Raw genomic sequence first — 20,748 nt, 5'->3', positions numbered from 1 at the left:
CCTGTGGATCTTGGTGTTTATGCCTCGTCACCATTTTAGAGATAATCTTCCCCTCCCATGAGGCCATTCCGATAGCCAAGCTTCCATGAACGCTTGAAAAATAAATTGAAAGTAGCACAAAGTTCTGTTATTTGTAATGCAAGCCAGGCTGACCTGGCTAGAATTTTCGTCTGTCTACGACAATGGGCTGCAACAGTTATTTTTAATGTTTCTGTCACTTCCCTACCTGTGGGCTAGCTAGGGCGCCCTCGTGTGTCACTTTATTGTAATATCACCCTCAGCCTTCGAACAAACGGACTGACCAGTATCTGACAAACACCATGTGAAATGCTTCATTTAGTTGCTTGTCTTCACTTTGGCTTTCAAAGCTCCACCAACATCCAAAAATGTCTCCAAAGGTCAAGCAACACTTTGCTCCTTCTGTTAGAATGGGCTGTTAGCCTTTGCTGATAGAAATATACCAGAAACTAACACGATATTGTATGGGGCTGGCCAAGAACTTTGCATTCGGTTCTGAAAGATGGTATGAAAAACCCAAACAAACTTTTTGGCCAACCCAATAAATCAACTATATTTCAGTTTAAAAAAAAAGAAAAAGGAAAAAAACAACCCCATATTTGAGCTGAAAGTCAAGCTTCTACGGTGGGGCCCAGCACTGGGATGAAAAGAATGAAAACAGATCTTCACTGTGGGCTGCACTCCTGTGTTTTATGACTTTATTTCTTAAGTCATTGCTGTGCTTAGCCACTCCATCATGTCCAACCCTTTGTGACCCCATGGACTGCAGCCCACCAAGTTCCTCTGTCCATAGGATTCTCCAGGCAAGAATACTGGAGTGGGTTGCCATTCCCCTCTCCAGGGGATCATCCCTACCCAGGGATCGAACTTGTCTCCTGCATTTCAGGCAGATTCTGTACCATCTGAGCCACCAGGGAAGCCCCTTAAGTCATTGCACCATAAGCCTTATTCACTCAGGAACTGGGGACCCACCCAATTCTCTCCTAGGTCAGAGTAACAGCCCGCTTAAGCCCAGACATAATGCAGCTGCCGACAGCTTTGAGACTGGTCCAGTGTTCTGGAACATGCCCAGGCTGACACACCACAACCTCCCTGTAGTCAGGCTTGGAAAGATCTCTGATGCCCAACAGGTCTTCTGATGGAAAAAGAAAGTGAATCCCACAGGGTTTGGTATTGGCTGGTACAATTTGGACCCATTGAGTAGTTTATGGTTCTCCAGGCAAGAATACTCGAGTGGGTTACCATTCCCTTCTCCAGGGGATCTTCCTGACCCAGGGATTGAACCCCGGTGTCCTGCAATGCAGGCAGATTCTTTACTGTCCGAGCCACCAGGGAAGCCCCAGTTTCAGAGCATGGAATCTTAAATGCCTAGTATGATTTCTGGGGCAGACGTGGGGGCAATTTTTGCTCAGCATTGCTATCATACAGATTGCTAACAAAGCCAGAGATTTTGAGTTTATCTTGCTACAGACTGTCACATGACCCAGACAGAAACTCTGTGGCTTGACCACCAACAATGTCCCTACCAATGGCTGGCCATCAGTACTCAAAACGGACAGCAAAGATGGGTGTGTTGGGTACCATCCATCCACCAATGATAAAACAACTCAGCAGACCCTTTGCTTTGGGTGGTCCTGAAACCATCTTTCTGTGAGCAAGTTGGCAAATGCCAACTGCATTTTTATAGAATGCAGGCTTTGTCTGATTTTGTTTGTTATGCAACTGAGCAAGTTCAATTATGCTGAATTCTGACTCTCACCCAAGGCCCAAATCCAGAGCTCTCATCAGGCCTCTGAGAGCCTCCAAGAGGCCTGGGAAGATTCCACACTTGGATCTGTTGTTCACTTGCTGTCAGATTGAGTTAATACACTGGGGATCAATGGCTTTCACTTCAAGTTAACATTTGGAAGGAGCCGTCCTCTGCTCAAATACGCCACCAAACAATAGCCTAGATTAGTGGTTACTATGATTTCAAATCTCAAGACAAACAACTCAGCTGACATTCCCTACCACCTGCTTCCCCTACCCCAGCTTCATTTGACATTCACAGGGACTAATGGATGAGGCTGGCTCTACAACCAAGGGCATCGCCTTCAAACCTGAAGGGCATCTGTAAGCCCAGCCCTAGTACCGCTGCCGGAATCTGGGTCTTGTCCATGACCTTAGCTCCTGGGACCTCTGGGAAAGATGAGGACAAATCAGGGGAATTCAGGAACACAGAAAATTCCTGTATTCTTGGGCTAAAGTCCAAGTGCAGCTGTCAGAACCATGAACGAGAGTGGACACTGACCTGGGTCACCACTGTGAACTGGGTTTGTTCTTGCTCACCCTGGCATGGACCAAGTGGCCTGCACCAGTCTTCCCAGCTTGTCTTTAGGACCAGGCATCATTGTGACCACAAGAGGGCACCAAAAGCCAGCGATGCTGGGGCAAGACACAGCTGTCTGCCAAGAAATCAAGTGAAATAAATTCAGCACAGAACAAAGCCCTGAGCACTGAGTTCAAGGCAGCAGGATGAAGGAAGAAGACCAAGAAGTTATCAATGAGAACACAGTTTCTACTTTATGTGATGTCGAGATGAGGAAGATTGCTGGTAATTATCTGTCTAAAACAGAATCTTAACATTGTATGTGCCCTGGACCCCTTTGGTAGTCTAATGCAGCTATGGAAGTCATATTTTTAACTGCATAAAAGGAAATGCATAGGATTACAAAGGAAATCAACTATGTTGCAAATGCAGTTATCAGTTCAGTTCAGTTCAGTCGCTCAGTCGTGTCCAACTCTTTGCAACCTCATGAATCGCAGCATGCCAGGCCTCCCTGTCCATCACCAACTCCCGGAGTTCACTCAGACTCACGTCCATTGAGTCAGTGATGCCATCCAACCATCTCATCCTCTGTCGTTCCCTTCTCCTCCTGCCCCCAGTCCCTCCTAGCATCAGAGTCTTTTCCAATGAGTCAACTCTTCGCATGAGGTGGCCAAAGTACTGGAGCTTCAGCTTTAGCATCAGTCCTTCCAAAGAAATCCCAGGGCTGATCTCCTTCAGAATGGACTGGTTGGATCTCCTTGCAGTCCAAGGGACTCTCAAGAGTCTTCTCCAACACCACAGTTCAAAAGCATCAATTCTTCGGCGCTCAGCCTTCTTCACAGTCCAACTCTCACATCCATACATGACTACTGGAAAAACTATAGCCTTGACTAGATAGACCTTTGTTGGCAAAGTAATGTCTCTGCTTTTGAATATACTATCTAGGTTGGTCATAACTTTCCTTCCAAGGAGTAAGCGTCTTTTAATTTCATGGCTGCAATCACCATCTGCAGTGATTTTGAAGCCCCCCAAAATTAAGTCTGACACTGTTTCTACTGTTTCCCCATCTATTTCCCATGAAGTGATGGGACCAGATGCCATGATCTTTGTTTTCTGAATGTTGAGCTTTAAGCCAACTTTTTCACTTTCCTCTTTCACTTTCATCAAGAGGCTTTTAGTTCCTCTTCACTTTCTGCCATAAGGGTGGTGTCATCTGCATATCTGAGGTGATTGATATTTCTGCCGGCAATCTTGATTCCAGCTTGTGCTTCTTCCAGCCCAGCGTTTCTCATGATGTACTCTGCATATAAGTTAAATAAGCAGGGTGATAATGCAGTTATCAAATTATGAAAAAAGTGTGATATGGCAATTCATATGTGTCTTCATTAGCAACTCAAGGAACAAAATGGCAGACCTCTGCCTGGGATTTTGAAGTAGTGATCTGTGTATAAGATATTTCTGAGATATCAGAAAGGAACTTCAGTGTGACATGAAAATGCCTGATTTCTCTGGACGGCCAAAAAATCACCGGGTTTGCTGACATGGTGCAGCATTTTCACTGCATTCATAATGAAAGGGAAAGTTCAATTTTAGTTTGAAGCTATGAAAATTAAAAAGCAAAATTTTTTCCCACTCAGTTTCATGGATCCTCTGAATTTTCTCCATAGACCTCAAGGGTCCCATGAAGGCCTCTGGAGAATCAGAGGCAGAGAGTCCACAGGGAGTGGGAACCTCCAAAGGGGACCCAGGGTCTCCTCTGCCCTCCTGCGTCCACAGACCCCTGCTCACTCCTCTTGCCTCAGCAGAAGCTGCCCAGGGTGACCTGTGTGACTTTCACTGATGAGGTTGTTTTTTCTCCCTGAATGGTTTCTGGTCCCTGTAGTGGGGCTTATGAAAGATTTAGTACATGGCCAGGAGGCTAAACCACTGGGACAGTCCTGGCAGGACTGAAGGGCTTGCTGTGAGCACCCTGTCAGCAGCAGGATGAAACCTTGGTGTGCTTTCCAGGCTCGGGTCTGACTAACAGCTTTTGGGAAGGGCACATGCCAGGGAAGCTCGCAGGAGACAGGCAGCGCTCCCTGAGGCCAAGGAACATCCTTGCGGGGGGGTGCTCACTGCATCCCCTCAAGGCCATCAACTGAATCCACATGGCAGCCTGGCCATTCCTCCCAGCAGAGGAGTCAGTGTTAAACAGAAAGCTACCTGGTAAGTGCTGAACTGAGCCATGCTCTACGAAGCACTTCCTGTGGGTAGCGACGGACACCTCCGTGCAAAGCATCTTGGTAATCATCACACCTCCACTCTGGGCATTCTGCAGATGGGAGCCAGGAGTCCTGGGTTCCAGCCTGACTTTGGGATTTGGGCAGGTTCCTTTCTCTCTCGAGCCTCCGTTTCTGCATCTAAAATGAAAGGCCAGTGTGAGTTTGATGTGTGAAGCAGGGCACCCAAAGCCGATGCTCTGTGACACCTGGAGGGATAGGGTGGGGAGGGACGTGGGAGGGGGTTCAGGATGGGGCGGGACACATGTACCCCTACAGCTGGTTCATATTGATGTACGGCAAAAAATCTCAATATTGTAAAGTTATCCTCCAATTAAAATAAAATATAAATTTATTTATTTATTAAATAAATAAATAAATAATAAAATGAAAGGCCACCCACAATGCACCTTGAGCCCCTTTCAGCTCCTACCTGCTACAAACAGTGGTATGTTCCCGGGCCCAGCCAGCAGCTGCGGTTCTGCCCCCATCCTTCCCAACCTTCAAGAAAACCGCTCAGACACAGTTTCCACACGTGAAAAGCAGCGCACACAGTGGGCAGACTTGTTCTTCATTAAAGGCAGCTGGGGCCCTTCCGGCAGGAGCCCAAACCCGGCGAGTTTCATTTTCATTTCTTTATTTTTGATCTCAATAGGTTTTGTTTTTGTTTCATTTTGTTTATTTGTTGGCCACGGTACGCAGCTTGTGGGATCCTAGTCAGGGAATTCTCCAGGCAAGTTTTAATAAATGTCTTGGACCCAAGATGAAATCTCCAATCTGAGACCTCCATGAAGAAACCTGGGTGCCTCCTGGTTGCCCCCGTGGTTAAGACTCTGCTCTTCCAATGCAAGGAGTGTCGGTTTGATTCCCTGGTCAGTGAAATAAGATCCCACGCGCCACGAGGTGTGGCCAAGATGTCAAAAAAGGAAGAAAGAAACCTGGGGCCGGCTGTTGACCCTGGCTGCCTATCCATTCAGAAGCAGAGTGAATTCCCAGACTTCACACGAGTGTCCGGAAGGGGTTAGCGGAGTGAGGGACCTGGTTCTCTCCCCACCATGACAGGCAGTGGCTGGGAATGAAACCTCAGGGACACAGCAGGGAGGTGGCCCCACGACAGGCAAGGCCTGGAGACATGGCCACACTGTGCTTGTGACCACCAGCAGCTGCCTCCGCCAACGACATGCCCAGCTTCCTTGACAAACATCACCCAGCAGTGAGCAGCCTGCCCAAGGCTCCACCACAAATCCCTGGGCTTTTACCCAGCCAGGCACATCTTCCTGACGCCAGGGAGCTTTTTCAGAAATCTCACTGCGATGCCCGAAGTCAGAGGAGCCGGACAAATTCCCAGCAGGCTTGGTTTACACAGCACAGTGATCTGTCCAGAAGGGCTGGACCCCCACGCTTAGGGGCAGGCTGGGTGCTCATAACAGACCCAGCGGTGGGCAGGGGAGAGGCTGGTGGTCCCATTTTGCAGAGGAGGAAACAAGCTCAGAGAGGCTCACTGCTTGTCCTGGGTTGCACAGCTGGGAAGGGGCCAGAGCTCAGGTCTCCTTGCTCCTGTGACAGTGTTCTCCCCGCCGCAGGAAAATATAAGATAATCCACATTTTCAAGTCAGTTTGCTCCCATGGACCAGTCCCTACCTTGTATGCGGGGAGGCCCGCATCCTCCCAGACCCCTCCCAGGGAGAAGCTGCCCCCCAGGAGGAAGGTCACCGTGTCCTTCAGCTGCTCCGAGGACTCCTCCAGCGAGGGCAGGCTACCCCTGTACACGCTGAACTCACACTCCCCGAACTGGGGACAGCCCGTCCTGGGGACACAAAGGAAAGCTCGTAGGTCCCCAGACTCTGAAAATGAATTTTTTTAAATTTATCAGATGAAAGCTTTTTAAAAAAAAAATTGTGGCAATATGTGTATATATATATATATATATCATGAAATTCACCATTTTAACCATTTTATACAATTCTGTAGCATTAATTACATTCACAAAATTGTGCAACTGTCATCACCATTCATTTCCAAAACTGTTTCATCATCCCAGACAGAAACTCTGTGCTTAAACAAGAACTCTCCAATTGCGCCACCCTCCCTGGCTCCTGGTAACCTCAGTTCTACTTCCTGTCTATGAATTTGCCTCTTCCTGGAACCTCATGGAAGCGGAATCACACAATACTGGATAATGCGTTTTTAAAAAGAGCTGGGCAAAGAGAAGAGGACGTCCAGGTCTGAAATTTCAGGTACCAGCATCAAGGCGGGGAGCAGAGGGTTGAGCAGAGGGCCTTGTTAGTATCTTTCAAATCTTGCCAGATTGGAAACTATTAAATGAGCGTGAAAATAACGTTGCTCCTGTCTCCACTGTATTATATTTCCTGGAACCTGGACCAGAAATCAGCCAAACCAGCAAGAAAAAAACCATGGTGCCCTCTCTGCCATGGAGGCAGGACCCACAGACCAAAGGGATGAGGAAGCTCTCAGTGTCAGCAGTGGAAAGACCTTCTCTTTCTCAGAAAAAACTCTGCAGGGTTGAAAGTCTTTGGTTACAAGCCTATTCTTCATTCACTCCAAAACCATTTTGCTGAGTCATCCCACCTTGCCCGACACAGGTCAGATGACGACTATAGGGACGGACAGGACACTGGCCAGCCTTTCAGAAGCTTGAAATCCTACATCGACAGTTGAGACACCATTGAAATCAGATGCTTGCAATATAGAGCAGTGAGTGCCAACTGCCTAGATAGAGGAATGACTCAAAGAAGGGAGAAATCCATTCTCTCCCACAAATGGATGGGGTTCTGAAGGATGAATAGGAGTTCACCAGTTGGAGGAGAAAGAAAGCACATCCTAGGCAAAGGAAGCAGTGTGTAAACAGCATGGAGGCATTGAGACCCGAGGAGGCCCTGAGATGGCAGTGTGGGAGGGACGAGTCAAGGAGCTGACGTTGGGCTTATGTGGGGGCTCTGACGGACCCTCCGACTCCTGGAATCCACAAATGATAACAGAAGAATGCTCCTGGGGCTTCTCTATGGGGAGAGTGTTAGGTGTGACTGGAGTGTCTGGGTAGGGTAAGCATTGGGCCAGGGCGTGGTCACTACTGGCCTGATACCGGGTAAAGGATGAGAAGGCGCCGAAGAACTTTAAATGAGGAAGTCACGTGATCAGATGTGGACAAAGTCACTCCAGTGGGAGAGAAGCAGATGGGAATGGGGGGTGCGGGGGGAGAGGAGGAGGGAGTAAGTGTCTCCAGGAGAACAGTTAAGATGTCCTAGGAGTTTAGGGAGAGGGATGTGAGCCAGGAGGCCTGGAGAAATGGCTCCCCGGAGCACTACCGTGGAAGCAGGGTCAGTGGGGCCGTTTATTCCAGAGGCTGTATTTTAAAAGGCTGGGAGAGGACTTTCCTGGTGGCTCTGAGGTAAAGAATCTGCCTGCCAATGCAGGAGACAGGGGTTCCATCCCTGGTCTGGGAAGATCCTACGTACCACGGAGCACTAAGCCCCTGTATCACAACTGTTCAGCCTGTGCCCTAGAGCCTGGGAGCCACACACCCTGGAGCCAGTGCTCCACAAACAAGAAAAGCCACTGCGATGAGAAGCCCTCCCCATGCTCCACAACTGGAGGAAATGCCCCCGCAGCACAGCCAAAAATAAACAAACATAGCTATTTTGTTAAAAAAGGCTTGGAGAGCATTCATGACAATATCAACAATGCTTATCTCTGGGTGTTGACAGTATGCTTAGTCTCTCAGTCCTGGAAACACCAATAAAGCCTTGCCTGAATTTCTTGACCTGGCAGAGGACAGGGGTCGGAGTGGGAACATGGGGAGGGCAGCTCCTTCCTGCACAAGTCATGAGTGAGGCTCCGTGCCGGGCACCACGCGGTCCCCAAGGCAGGACAGAGCGATCCCTCGTGACAGACGCACCTGGCTGCAGCATCTGGCCACTCCCAAGCTTTAACCCCAAAACTCAGGTGTTTTATCTGGTGCCTGGAACAGTGGCCAGGGTGGGCGATGTCCATTTGTCTCGCTCACTTTGGCCCAGCAGCGGCAGAGGGCCGCTGTTGGCCTGGCATGCGTGCCAAGTCATGTCTGACTCTTTGCGATCCCATGGACTGTAGCTGGCCAGGCTCCTGTGTCCATGGGATTCTCCAGGCAAGAATACTGAAGTGGGTTGCCATGCCCTCCTCCAGGGAACCTTCCCAACCCAGGGATCGAACCTGCATCTCTTATGTCTCCTGCATTGGCAGGTGGGTTCTTTACCACTAGTACCACCTGGAAAGCCTAGCAGAACTTTTCAGAGGCCAGAGCAAGGGGCCTGGGCGGGACCACCAAACTGGGTGGCTAGAGTCCTGGGTTTGCTGAGAAAAGGGAAGAATGTGGTCTATTCCTTCTTGTAGAGCCTTTATAATTCAACTTTTTATTGAAGCATAACACAGAGAAAAATGCACCTACATGTACAGCTTAATGAACTTTCATGAGATGAACAGACCTGTGGAACCAGCATCCTGGTCAAAACACAGAGTGTTACCAGCATCCCAGGATTCTGCCCCCCATGCCCCTTCGTCAGCCCCCTGCACACCCCTCATAAGGGTGACCACTACCCTGACTTCTAACACTACAGATCACGTTTGCCTGTTCTTCATATGTGTTCTTCCTGTGAATCATACAGTATGTGTCTTTTGAGGCTATCTTTCTTTGCTCACCAATACTGGGTTCATTCTTGCTGATGTGTGGTACCTCCTTGTTGTTCAGTTGCTCAGTCGTGTCCAACTCTTTGTGACCCCACGGACCGCAGCACACCAGGCTTCCCTGTCCTTCACTGTCTCCCGGAGTTTGCTCAAACTCATGTCCATGGAGTCAATGATGTCATCCAACCATCTCATCCTCTGTGGTCCCCTTCTCTTGTTACCTTCAATCTTTCCCATCATGACGGTCTTTTCCAATGAGTCAGCTCTTTGCATCAGGTGGCCAAAGTATTGAAGCTTCAGCTTCAGCATCAGCATCAGTTCTTCCAGTGAGTATTCAGGGTTGATTTTCTTTAGGTACACTCATTACCATACTGCTTTTATCCCAAACTATTGCTGATGGACATTGGAATCCTTCCCAACGTAGGGCTGTTACCAGTGGTGCCACCAGGAACACTTTAGTACATTCGTTTTGGGCACACACATGCCCAGTGCTGTTTGGCACACAGCTACAATTGTAAGAAATACACTTGCTCAGCTTTAGTGAAAGTGAAGTCACTCATTCATGTCCGACTCTTTGCGACCCCGTGAACTGTAGCATTCCAGGCTCCTTTGTCCATGGGATTTTCCAGGCAAGAGTACTGGAGTGGGTTGCCATTTCCTTCTCCAGGGGATCTTCCTGACCCAGAGATCAAACCCAGGTCTCCTGCATTGCAGGCAGACACTTTACCGTCTGAGCCAATACTGCTAAGCAGGTTCCAAAGTGGTTGTGATATTGACCAGTGTTCTTGGCCTTCCCCAGTCAACAGAAATTAATAAGAGGCCAGGCCAAGACACTCAGGCAAGGCTTCATTGGTGTTCTGTGGTTGCAGGAGGGAGCAAAACCAAGTAACAGGTCCCTTGGCTCACTCCCTGAGGCTGGGTGAGCTGGTTCCTTATATGGGGTGAGAGTAGAGGTGTGTTCAGGGGTCGGGCAGGACAGTGGCTTCAGTGTTTTGCCCACCTCTTTATGGTGTTGAGTGCAGGGGGTGTGTGCAGTACCCTGCTTTTGATCTCAACACACAATTTTTGCTCCCAGCTCTTTAGAAGTGGCAGTTGGGTGTTTTGGTCTTTTTTGTATTTTTTGCCCAGAGTTTACCCCAGTTGCGCATGCACGCAGCTGTTTTTAGTCCCATGTAGTTTCTTTGCGTATTGTTGCTTGAGGAGATGTTTGTCCAGGTGCAAGCAGTCCAGCGCTACAGCACAGGGGCCCAGGCCCCACTCTGTCTGTTTCACGGATTGACATACCCAACAGGGGCGTGTGAGCTCTTGGTTGCTCCATATCCTCTTCAACACTTGGTATTGCCTGCCTTTTTCATTCCAGCCTTTCCAGTGGCATCAAATGGGGATTTTAATTTGCATTGCCCCAATGAGTAATGCAAATGAGTGCCTTTTTGTATGTTTTATTGCCCATTTGGGTATCCTTTTTGGGAAAGAGACGGTTCACATTTTTTGTATGAGCAGGTTCTTAACTGAGCAGGCTCAAGGAATCCTTGACTCCCTCCAAAGAGATAGTTTTAGAGGAAGATCACCCTGCCATGCCTACAACTTGCAGGCCACATTCTCCTCTGGGGGCAACCAGCCCGTCTCTGGAATGGGAAGTCCTTTGGTTCTAGAGGCAAACAAACCAGGTTGGAATGCCAGTTCTGCCTCTGACCAGTGCTATGACCCCGGGCTTGCTTTTGCCATGGATTAGATGATAGAAATCATACATACCTCAAAGAGAACTCTGTGAGTCCTTTCCTATATGTGAATTACCCAACACATGGGTGCTCAGGAAGTAGGGGTTGGAGTTACATTCATCCAGTGAATCTTGTGAGGACATTTAAAATTATTGTACAAGGATTTCCCTGGGGATCCAGTGGTTCCAATAAAAGGGGTGCAGGTTTGATCCCCACTCAGGGAACTAAGATCCCACATGCCACAGGACATGGCCAACAAGATAAAATAAGATTATGGTAAAGAAGAAATATTTAATGATATTAAAAGATGTTTGGGATGTATCATTAAAGGAACATTACTAGGTAAGAAAACAGTATTCTCAGCATATTCTCCTTTTTAAAGAAGATAAGAGAAAGAACTGGAAGGATATGCATTTTACTGCCATATAGTTGTTCACAATAGTCTCTTATAACCTTTGTATTTCTGTATTGTCTGTTGTAACCTCTCCTTTTTCATTTCTAATTTTGTTGATTTGATTCTTCTTTTTTTCTTGATGAGTCTGGCTAAAGGTTTGTCAATTTTGCTTATCTTCTCAAAGAACCAGCACTTAGTTTTATTAATCTTACTATTGTTTCTTTCATTTCTTTTTCATCTATTTCAGCTCAGATCTTTATGATTTCTTTCCTTCTACTAATTTTGGTTGTTTTTTTTTTTGTTCTTCTTCTTCTTTTTCCAGCTGTTTTAAGTGTAAAATTAGGTTGTCTATTGAATGCTTTTCTTGTTTCTTGAGACAGGATTGTACTGCTATAAACTTCCCTCTTAGAACCGCTTTTGCTGAATCCCATAGGTTTTGAGTTGTCATGTTTTCGTTGTCATTTGCTTCTAGAAACTTTTTCATTTCCCTTTTGATTTCTTCAGTGACCTGTCAGTTACTTAGAAACATACTGCTTAATCTCCATGTGCTTCTGTTTCTCACACTTTCTTTTTTCCCTTGTAATTGATATCTAGTCTCAAAGCATTGTGGTTGGAGAAGATGCTTGATATGATTCCAATTTTCTTAAATTTACTGAGGTTTGATTTGTGACCCAAGATGTGATTTATCCTGGAGAATGTTCCATGTGCACTTGAGAAGAAGGTGTATTTTTCTGCATTTGGATGGAATGTCCTGAAGATATCAATGAGATCTGTCTTGTCTAATGTATCATTTAAGACATTCCTTATTAATTTTCTGTTTTGATGATCTGTCCATTGGGGTGAGTGGGGCGTTAAAGACTCCTACTATTATTGTGTTACTGTCAATTTCTGCTTTTATGTCTGTTAGTGTTTGTCTTATGTATTGAGGTGCTCCTATGTTGGGTGCATAGATATATACAATTGTTATATCTTCCTCTTGGATTGATCCCTTGATCATTATGTAATGTCCTTCCTGATCTCTTGTCATCTTCTTTATTTTAAGGTCTATTTTGTCTGATATGAGGATTGCTACTCCAGCTTTCTTTTGCTTCCCATTTGAATGGAATATATTTTTCCATCCTCTCACTTTCAGTCTATTTGTGTCTTTAGGTCTGAAGTGGGTTTCTTGTAGACAGCATATATATGGGTCTTGTTTTTGTATCCATTCAGCTAGCCTGTGTCTTTTGGTTGGAGCATTTAATCCATTTACATTTAAAGTAATTATTGATATATATGTTCCTATTGCCATTTTCTTAATTGTTTGGGGTTGGTTTTATAGATCTTTCTTCTTCTCTTATATTTCTTGACTATCTCTTAAATGTTTCATTTAACATTTGTTGTAAAGCTGGTTTGGTGGTACTGAATTCCCTTAACTTTTACATGTCTGAAAAGCTTTTTTTTCTCCATCAATTTTGCATGAGATCCTTACTGGGTACAGTAATCTTGGTTGTCAATGTTTCCCTTTCAGTACTTTAAATATATCTACCATTCCCTTCTGGCCAAAGTTTCTACTGAAAAATCAGCTGTTAAACTGGAAATAAAATGGATAAGCTGGAAAAATAGACAGATTCTTAGAAAAGTTCAATCTTCCAAGACTGAACCAGGAAGAAATAGAAATTATGAATAAACCAATTAAAAGCACTGAATTTAAGCAGTGATCAAAAATCTCCCAAAAGACAAAAGCCCAGGACCAGATGGCTTCACAGGAGAAATCTATCAAACATTTAGAGAAGAGCTAATGTCTATCCTTCTAAAACTCTTTCAGACAATTGCAGAGGAAGGAACACTTCCAAACTCATTCTACAAGGCCACCATCACCCCGATAACAAAACCAGACAAAGACAACACAAAAAAAGGAAACTAAGGCCAATATCACTGATGAAATAGATGCAAAAATCCTCAACTAAATTTTAGCAAACAGAATTTAGCAACACATCAAAAAGCTCATACACCATGATTAAGTTGGGTTTACTCCAGGGATGCAAGGATTCTCCAGTATAGACAAATCCATCAATGTGATACACTATATTAACAAATTGAAAGATAAAAACCATATGAAATCTCAACACATGCAGAAAAAGCCTTTGACAAAATTCAACACCCATTTATGATTAAAAAATGGGCATAGAAGGAACCTACCTCAACATAGTAAAGGCCATATATGATAAACCGACAGCAAACATTTTTCTCAATGGTGAAAAAACTGAAAGCATTCCCCCTAAGATCAGGAACAAGACAAGCGTGTCCACTTTCACCACTATTATTCAACATAGTTCTGGAAGTCCTAGCTATAGCAACCAGAGAAGAAAATGAAATAAAAGGAATCCAGATTGGAAAAGAAGAAGCAAAGATCTCACTGTCTGCAGATGACATACTGTACATAGAAAACCCTAAAGATAGTGTCAGAAAATCACTAGAGCTAGTCAGTGAGTTTAGCAAAGTTGCAGGATACAAAATCAATACACAGAAATCACTTGCATTTCTATATACTAACAATGAAAAATCAGAAAAAGAAATTAAGGAATCAATCCCATTCACCATTGCAACAAAAAGAATTAAATATCTAGGAATAAACTTACCTAAGGAGACAAAAGAACTGTACACAGAAAATTATAAGATACTAATGAAAGAAATCAAAGATGACATAAACAGATGGGAAGATACTCCATGCTCATGGGTAGGAAGAATCAATATTGTGAAAATGACTATACTACCAAACACAATCTACAGATTCAATGTGATCCCTATCAAATTAGCAGACATTTTTCACAGAACTAGAACAAAAAACTTCACAATTCATATGGAAACACAAAAGACTCTGAACAGCCAAAGCAGTCTTGAGAAAGAAAGGAGGAATCAACCTTCCTGACTTTAGATTATACTACAAAGCTACAGTCATCAAGACAGTAGGTACTGGCACAAAAACAGAAATATAGACCAATGGAACAATAGAAAGCGCAGAAATGAACCCATGCACCTATGGGTACCTTATTTTTGACAAAGGAGGCAAGAATATACAATGGGGCAAAGACAGACTCTTCAATAATGGCACTGGGAAAACTGGACAGCTACATGTAAAAGAATGAAATGAGAACACTTCTTAACACCATACCCAAAGATAAACTCAAAATGGATTAAAGACCTAAATGTAAGACCAGAAACTATAGAACTCTTAGAGGAAAACATAGGCAGAACACTTGATGACATAAATCAAGGCAAGATCCTCTATGGCCCACCTCCTAGAGTAATGGAAATACAAACAAAAGTAAACAAGTGGGACCTGATTAAACTTAAAAGCTTTTGCAAAGCAAAGGAAACTATAAGCAAGGTGAAAAGACAACCCTCAGAATGGGAGAAAATAATAGCAAATGAAACTGACAAAGGACTAATTTCTAAAATATACAAGCAGCTCATACAACTCAATACCAGAAAAACAAACAACCCAATCAAAACGTGGGGAAAAGACCTAAACAGATATTTCTCCAAAGAAGACATACAGATGGCTAACAAACACATGAAAAGATGCTCAACATCACTCATTATTAGTGAAATGCAAATCAAAACTACAATGAGATTATCACCTCACACCGGTCAGAATGGCCATCATCAAAAAGTCTACAAACAATAAATGCTGGAGAGGGTGTGGAGAAAAGGGACCCTCTTGCACTGTTGGTGGGAATGGAAACTGGTAAAGCCACTATGAAAGATGGTATGGAGATTCCTTAAAAACTAGGAATAAAACCACCATATGACCCAGCAATCCCACTCCTAGGCATATACCCTGAGGAAACCAAAATTGAAAAAGACACATGTATCCCTTGTTCATTGCAGCACTATTTACAATAGTTAGAACATGGAAGCAACCTAGATGTCCATCGACAGATGAATGGATAAAGAAGTACATATACACAATAGAATATTACTCAGCCATAAAAAGGAATGCATTTGAGTCAGTCCTAATGAGGTAGATGAATCTAGAACCTATTATACAGAGTGAAGTAAGTCAGAAAGAGAAAGATAAATATTGTGTTCTAACGCATATATACAGCCACTCCAGTACTCTTGCCTGGAAAATCCCATGGACAGAGGAGCCTGGTGGGCTGCAGTCCATGGGGTCACTAAGAGTCAGGCACGACTGAGCGACTTCACTTTCACTTTTCACTTTCATGCACTGGAGAAGCAAATGGCAACCCACTCCAGTCTTCTTGCCTGGAGAATCCCAGGGACAGAGGAGCCTAGTGGGCTGCCGTCTACGGGGTCACACAAAGTCGGACACGACTGAAGTGACTTAGCAGCGGCAGCAGCAATGCATATATATGGAATCTAGAAGAATGGTACTAATCTACAGGGCAGCAGTGGAGAAACAGACATAGAGAATAGACTTATGGACATGGGGAGAGGGGAAGAGAGGGTGAGCTGTATGGAAAGAGTAACACGTACACTTACATTACCATATGTAAAATACATGGCCAACGGGAATTTGCTGTATGGCTCAGGAAATCAAACAGGGGCTCTGTATCCACCTAGGGTGGGATGGTGTGGGATATGGGAGGGAGGTTCAAAACGGAGGGGATATATGCATACCTATGGCTGATTCATGTTGAGGTTTGACAGAAAACAACAAAATTCTATTAAGCCATTATCTTTCAATGAAAAATAAATTAGTTTTTAAAAAAGAACCAGAAGGAAGTATATCTTCATGTTCAACATGGTTATCTCTACTGACAAGATTATGGGTGATTTTAATTTTCTTTTTTATGGTTTCCTTAATATGCTAAAAATTATGCAATAAACAGGTATCAGTCTGTAACTGAAGGACAAACAAACAAGTTATGTTTCCAAAAAAAAAAAAAAAAAGGCGATTTCCTTTAAAAAGATCATCCCAAAGAAAAACATAATTGTACTCTTTTGGAGAAATAATCTTGGTGACAAATCTCCTAAATGCCAGACTTGCTCTACCAACATGTGGACATTTCTTTTTTGTAGTAATATTTATCAGTTAATATTTTTCTGAATGCTTATTATATGCCAGACTCTCTGTGCTCAGAAATCTATGTGTGGAATCATCTGTTCTTTATACAAGAGGCAAGTAGAATGAGGCTCAGAGAGACGGAGTGACTTTCCCAGGGTTACACAGCTGGTATGTGGCACAGTCAAGAGTCAAGCCTCAGACAGGTGACCCCTGAGGTCCTCTCAGGTCACCACTGGGCTGCAGGAATGGCCCTCCCCCCGAACCAGGATGGGTCCATTATGACCTCCAGCACCTTCCTCCTCGGGAATAGAGCAATGAGGCAGACACAGTCCTCTGCAGGGGAAGTCTGGGACTGGTCCCCACTCAAACTGCCTGGAATTCATTATTTCAAAGCCTATAGTGCCTGCCAACACTACAGATTTTCCCAAGGAGGACAAACTGGACACCCCCTGCTGCCGAAAGCCCAAGGAAGCTGGGCATGGCTCGAGCAAGCCCAGCATGTTTCAAAAATAATTTAGAGTGAGTGGAAGGGAATTCAGCCAGCCTGGAGGCCTCCCAGCCCCTAGCCACCCCTCTCTTACCTCTGAGGCCTGTTTCCAGAGCAAACTGGATGACTACTATAAATCACGAGGTATTATGCACACCAAGCTTCTCTGTTTCCTTTTTAATTAAGTGCACTTCTGAAGGCTTTGTGTTTTGGTATTGTTCACCTCTACCGCCAGTCACAGAAAATCTCCACAGCATCCTCATCAGTAACGGGACATGGAATAGAGGCCCCGTGGTGCCCTTTTGGAAGGGGCTGTGGACACATAAGGCAGGGGTACTTTACGGTACTCATTATGAAATGAGTCCTCTGAGTCCTTTTACCCAAAGAGCAATGTTTTCCCTTTTTTTTTTAAACTTAATAACGAGAGAAAGAGAGAAAAGGAAGATGCAAAAGCCTTTTAACAGTCCTAATTTGATTTAAAGCCCTGGAAGACAGCTCTCCAAGCTGGAGAGCTCCAGCTGGCCCACAGAAACAGCCGCTTTCCTTGTGGAGAACCTACCATCAGTTCAGTTCAGTTCAGTTCAGTCGCTCAATCGTGTCCGACTCTTTGCAACCCCATGAACCACAGCATGCCAGGCCTCCCTGTCCATCACCAACTCCCAGAGTTTACCCAAACTCATGTCCATCGAGTTGGTGATGCCATCCAGCCATCTCATCCTGTCGTCCCCTTCTCCTCCTGCCCCCAGTCCCTCCCAGCATCGGGGTCTTTTCCAATGAGTCAACTCTTCGCATGAGGTGGCCAAAGTATTGGAGTTTCAGCTTCAACATCAGTCCTTCTAAAGAACACCCAGGACTGATCTCCCTTAGAATGGACTGGCTGGATATCCTTGCAGTCCAAGGGACTCTCAAGAGTCTTCTCCAACACCACAGTTCAAAGGCATCAATTCTTCGGCACTCAGCTTTCTTCACAGTCCAACTCTCACATCCATACATGACCACTGGAAAAACCATAGCCTTGACTAGATGGACCTTTGTTGGCAAAGTAATGTCTTTGCTTTTTAATATGCTATCTAGGTTGGTCATAACTTTTCTTCCAAGGAGTAAGCATCTTTTAATTTCATGCAGATGGCTGCAATCACCATCTGCAGTGATTTTGGAGCCCCAGAAATAAAGTTTGACACTGTTTCCACTGTTTCCCCTCTATTTCTCATGAAGTGATGGGACCAGATGCCATGTTAGTTTTCTGAATGTTGAGCTTTAAGCCAACTTTTTCACTCTCCTCTTTCATCAAGAGGCTTTTTCGTTCCTTTTCACTTTCTGCCATAAGGGTGGTATCATCTGCATATCTGAGGTTATTGGTGGCAGCTAATGTGGGTCCAGCACCTCACCTATGTCAGCTCCTTGGGCAAGATTCTGTGGTTGCTTTCTAACAGGTGAGGCTTACAGAGATCACACAGTCTGCCCCCAGAGATGGCCAGTAAGGAGCCACACTATTCCCTTGGTCCCTCTCCCCCAGGTTCTAGTGAGTGGAGGTCGATCTGGTGAAGCTGGTGCTTGTTGATCCATCATGTAAATGAAGGGCTGTGGTCCACTGTTCTGTGCTGACTATAAAACATCCTTCCCAGTATTCACAACTGGGAGTCCTCTCCACCTTGACACTGGCCTGGGCCACATGACTTGCTTTACTAACAGGACTTTAGGAAGTATGAAGCAAGCAGAGGCTGGATATGTGCATTAGGGCTTGTTCTCCTAGAATATCTCCCACGGAGGCCTGAGCTACTCTGTAAAGAATTCTGGCCGCCACTGATGGAGCGGCTTCCTAGAGAGAGAAATGTGAGCCTGGTCCCAGTGTTTCCAGCCATGTCAGTGGACACTCCAGACATGTGAGGAAGATACCAGCTTGGTGGGCTAGCCCAGGAGACACCACGTGGAGCGGGAGAACCACCCTGCTGAGCCTGGCCTCAGTGTAGATTATAAGAATTATGGTTTAAGCCACCAAGTTTAGGGGTGCTTTGATGGGCAACAATAGATAACTGTTGGCCCACAAATGGCAACAGAGGACAGATATGTCCAAAAACAATGAAAATTGTCCTGCTTTAGTGCTCTAGTCTATGTTGCTGGTGATTCCACCATAACCAGAAATGTCTTTGTTATTGTGAAATTTTGCCGGGATTTACGTTGGCGACAACATGGATACCTGCTTCCTCTTTCAGGACCTTTTGGAGCCTTGGGTGTCACTCCTGGGAGATAGTGTAGGGATGGGTGCCACCCAGAAAAGACCAGCCCACGCGGGGAAACCTGGTCTCAATCAAAACTAAACTAAAATGTAGCATAATCTGGGGAAACTTCTCCCAGGAGGGAAAACCTTTTCATCATCAGAGGTCACTGGGGGTTCTCCCTGTGGATCTGTGGGTACCAAGCAGAGCTGGGTCGTACTAGGTTTCACACCTGAGTCTGGTCCTCCTTCTAGAAAATTAAGCAATGACCAAGGAGAATCTCCTTCTGCTCTGACTTTCTGTCTCCCAGTTAGAAGCTGGGAGTCTTGAGAGTTTCTGGGAATGGACATGACTGGTATTTTCAGGGAATTTTTTTTAACACCAAGCACCACTCAACCCTACTCATGCTGGACATGTTTCTGGTGTTTGGTTTCTTTTGTAGAATCAAACTCCTTAAGGCAGAGGGAAGGCAGACTTCGGTGGAATGTGAAGAACATTATGCCATCCCTGAGTGGGCCACAGAGGACCTGAGGAATGGACAGAGAGGAATAGATGAGAACTCACAGCTCCCCGTAAGGGGGCAGATTCAGCATCAGGACCGCCTCCCAACCCGCCCAGGACTGCTCCTGGCACTGCTCTGGGATGGGCTACTGTTTGGAACAAGTTTCCCCCCTACCCTATCCCCTCAGGTCTCCGTTTCTAAAGAGAAATTCCTGACATTTCAAGAGCTCTGCTTTTGCCCTTGCCCTGCCCTGGAATGTCCTCCCTGCCTCTCTCCTGAAGGCCTTTCCATTCCTCAGAACTGGTTCAGAATCTTCTGCCCCCACAAAGCATCCAACAGGCTCACACTGGCTGGTGCTGGGCTGCCTTGCCACCAAAGCATTTTTTGAGCCACTGATCTTGGTCTGCAGGTACAATTGGCCGGATGTTCTACCTGAATCTGAATCTCATTTCTCTCTCCTGGGGAGAGACCAGAGTGCCTAGAGGGCAAGACTACATTTTAGAACTCTTCCATGGGCCCTTATCACAGCTTCAGCACACAGCACACACCAAATATACTTATGAGAAAATGAAGAAATGAGTCAATGCCACATGCAGTCGCAAAGGAATTAACAGGCTGGATTTTCTGCCTACGTATTACTTCTGTTATTTAGATTTGGGTCCTAGAAAGTAGAGATTTTAAGTTTTCTTCTGTATATCCTCCTCTCACCACGACTATAGACACAGTGTCTTACATAGATTTTTGGTGAATGAATACATACTGTAAATTTAAAAATAGATAGTCTCAAAGCTCCAGGAAATTATGCTCCGAAAGTAATTCTATAAATTGACTTCTTGTACTCTGGGAAGAGGTGTTAATGTGTTAGCAAAATTTAGGGCCAGATAGCCACAGTGTTGGCTGCCAAGGCGCAGCCCATGTCTTTCTCATATAATTATACCATATGCCTAGCATAGTGTCTGGCACAGAAGTGAGAGTTGATAGGTGTTTGTTGAATGACTGACTGACTGCAGAATGGATGAAAGTGGGATTCAAGAGCAGTGTTCATAGTGAAGGTTCATAATGAAGCTGTACAAGCTTAATTTCCCACAATTCTTTTTATCTACAGAGAAGAGCCCAATGGAATTCCAGTTCCACCAATGTGTTGTTTTCAGCTCTA

General features: G+C 45.1%; 1 pseudogene; it reads right to left on the bottom strand.

Annotated features, from left to right (window-relative positions):
* LOC128066500 (uncharacterized) overlaps nt 1-20,748 on the bottom strand; it is a 54,301-nt pseudogene that overhangs the window by 261 nt on the left and 33,292 nt on the right.

This window comes from Budorcas taxicolor, chromosome 21 (assembly GCF_023091745.1).
Source record: "Budorcas taxicolor isolate Tak-1 chromosome 21, Takin1.1, whole genome shotgun sequence".
Taxonomy (NCBI): domain Eukaryota; kingdom Metazoa; phylum Chordata; class Mammalia; order Artiodactyla; family Bovidae; genus Budorcas; species Budorcas taxicolor.
This window is presented reverse-complemented; position numbering and strand designations above follow the sequence as displayed.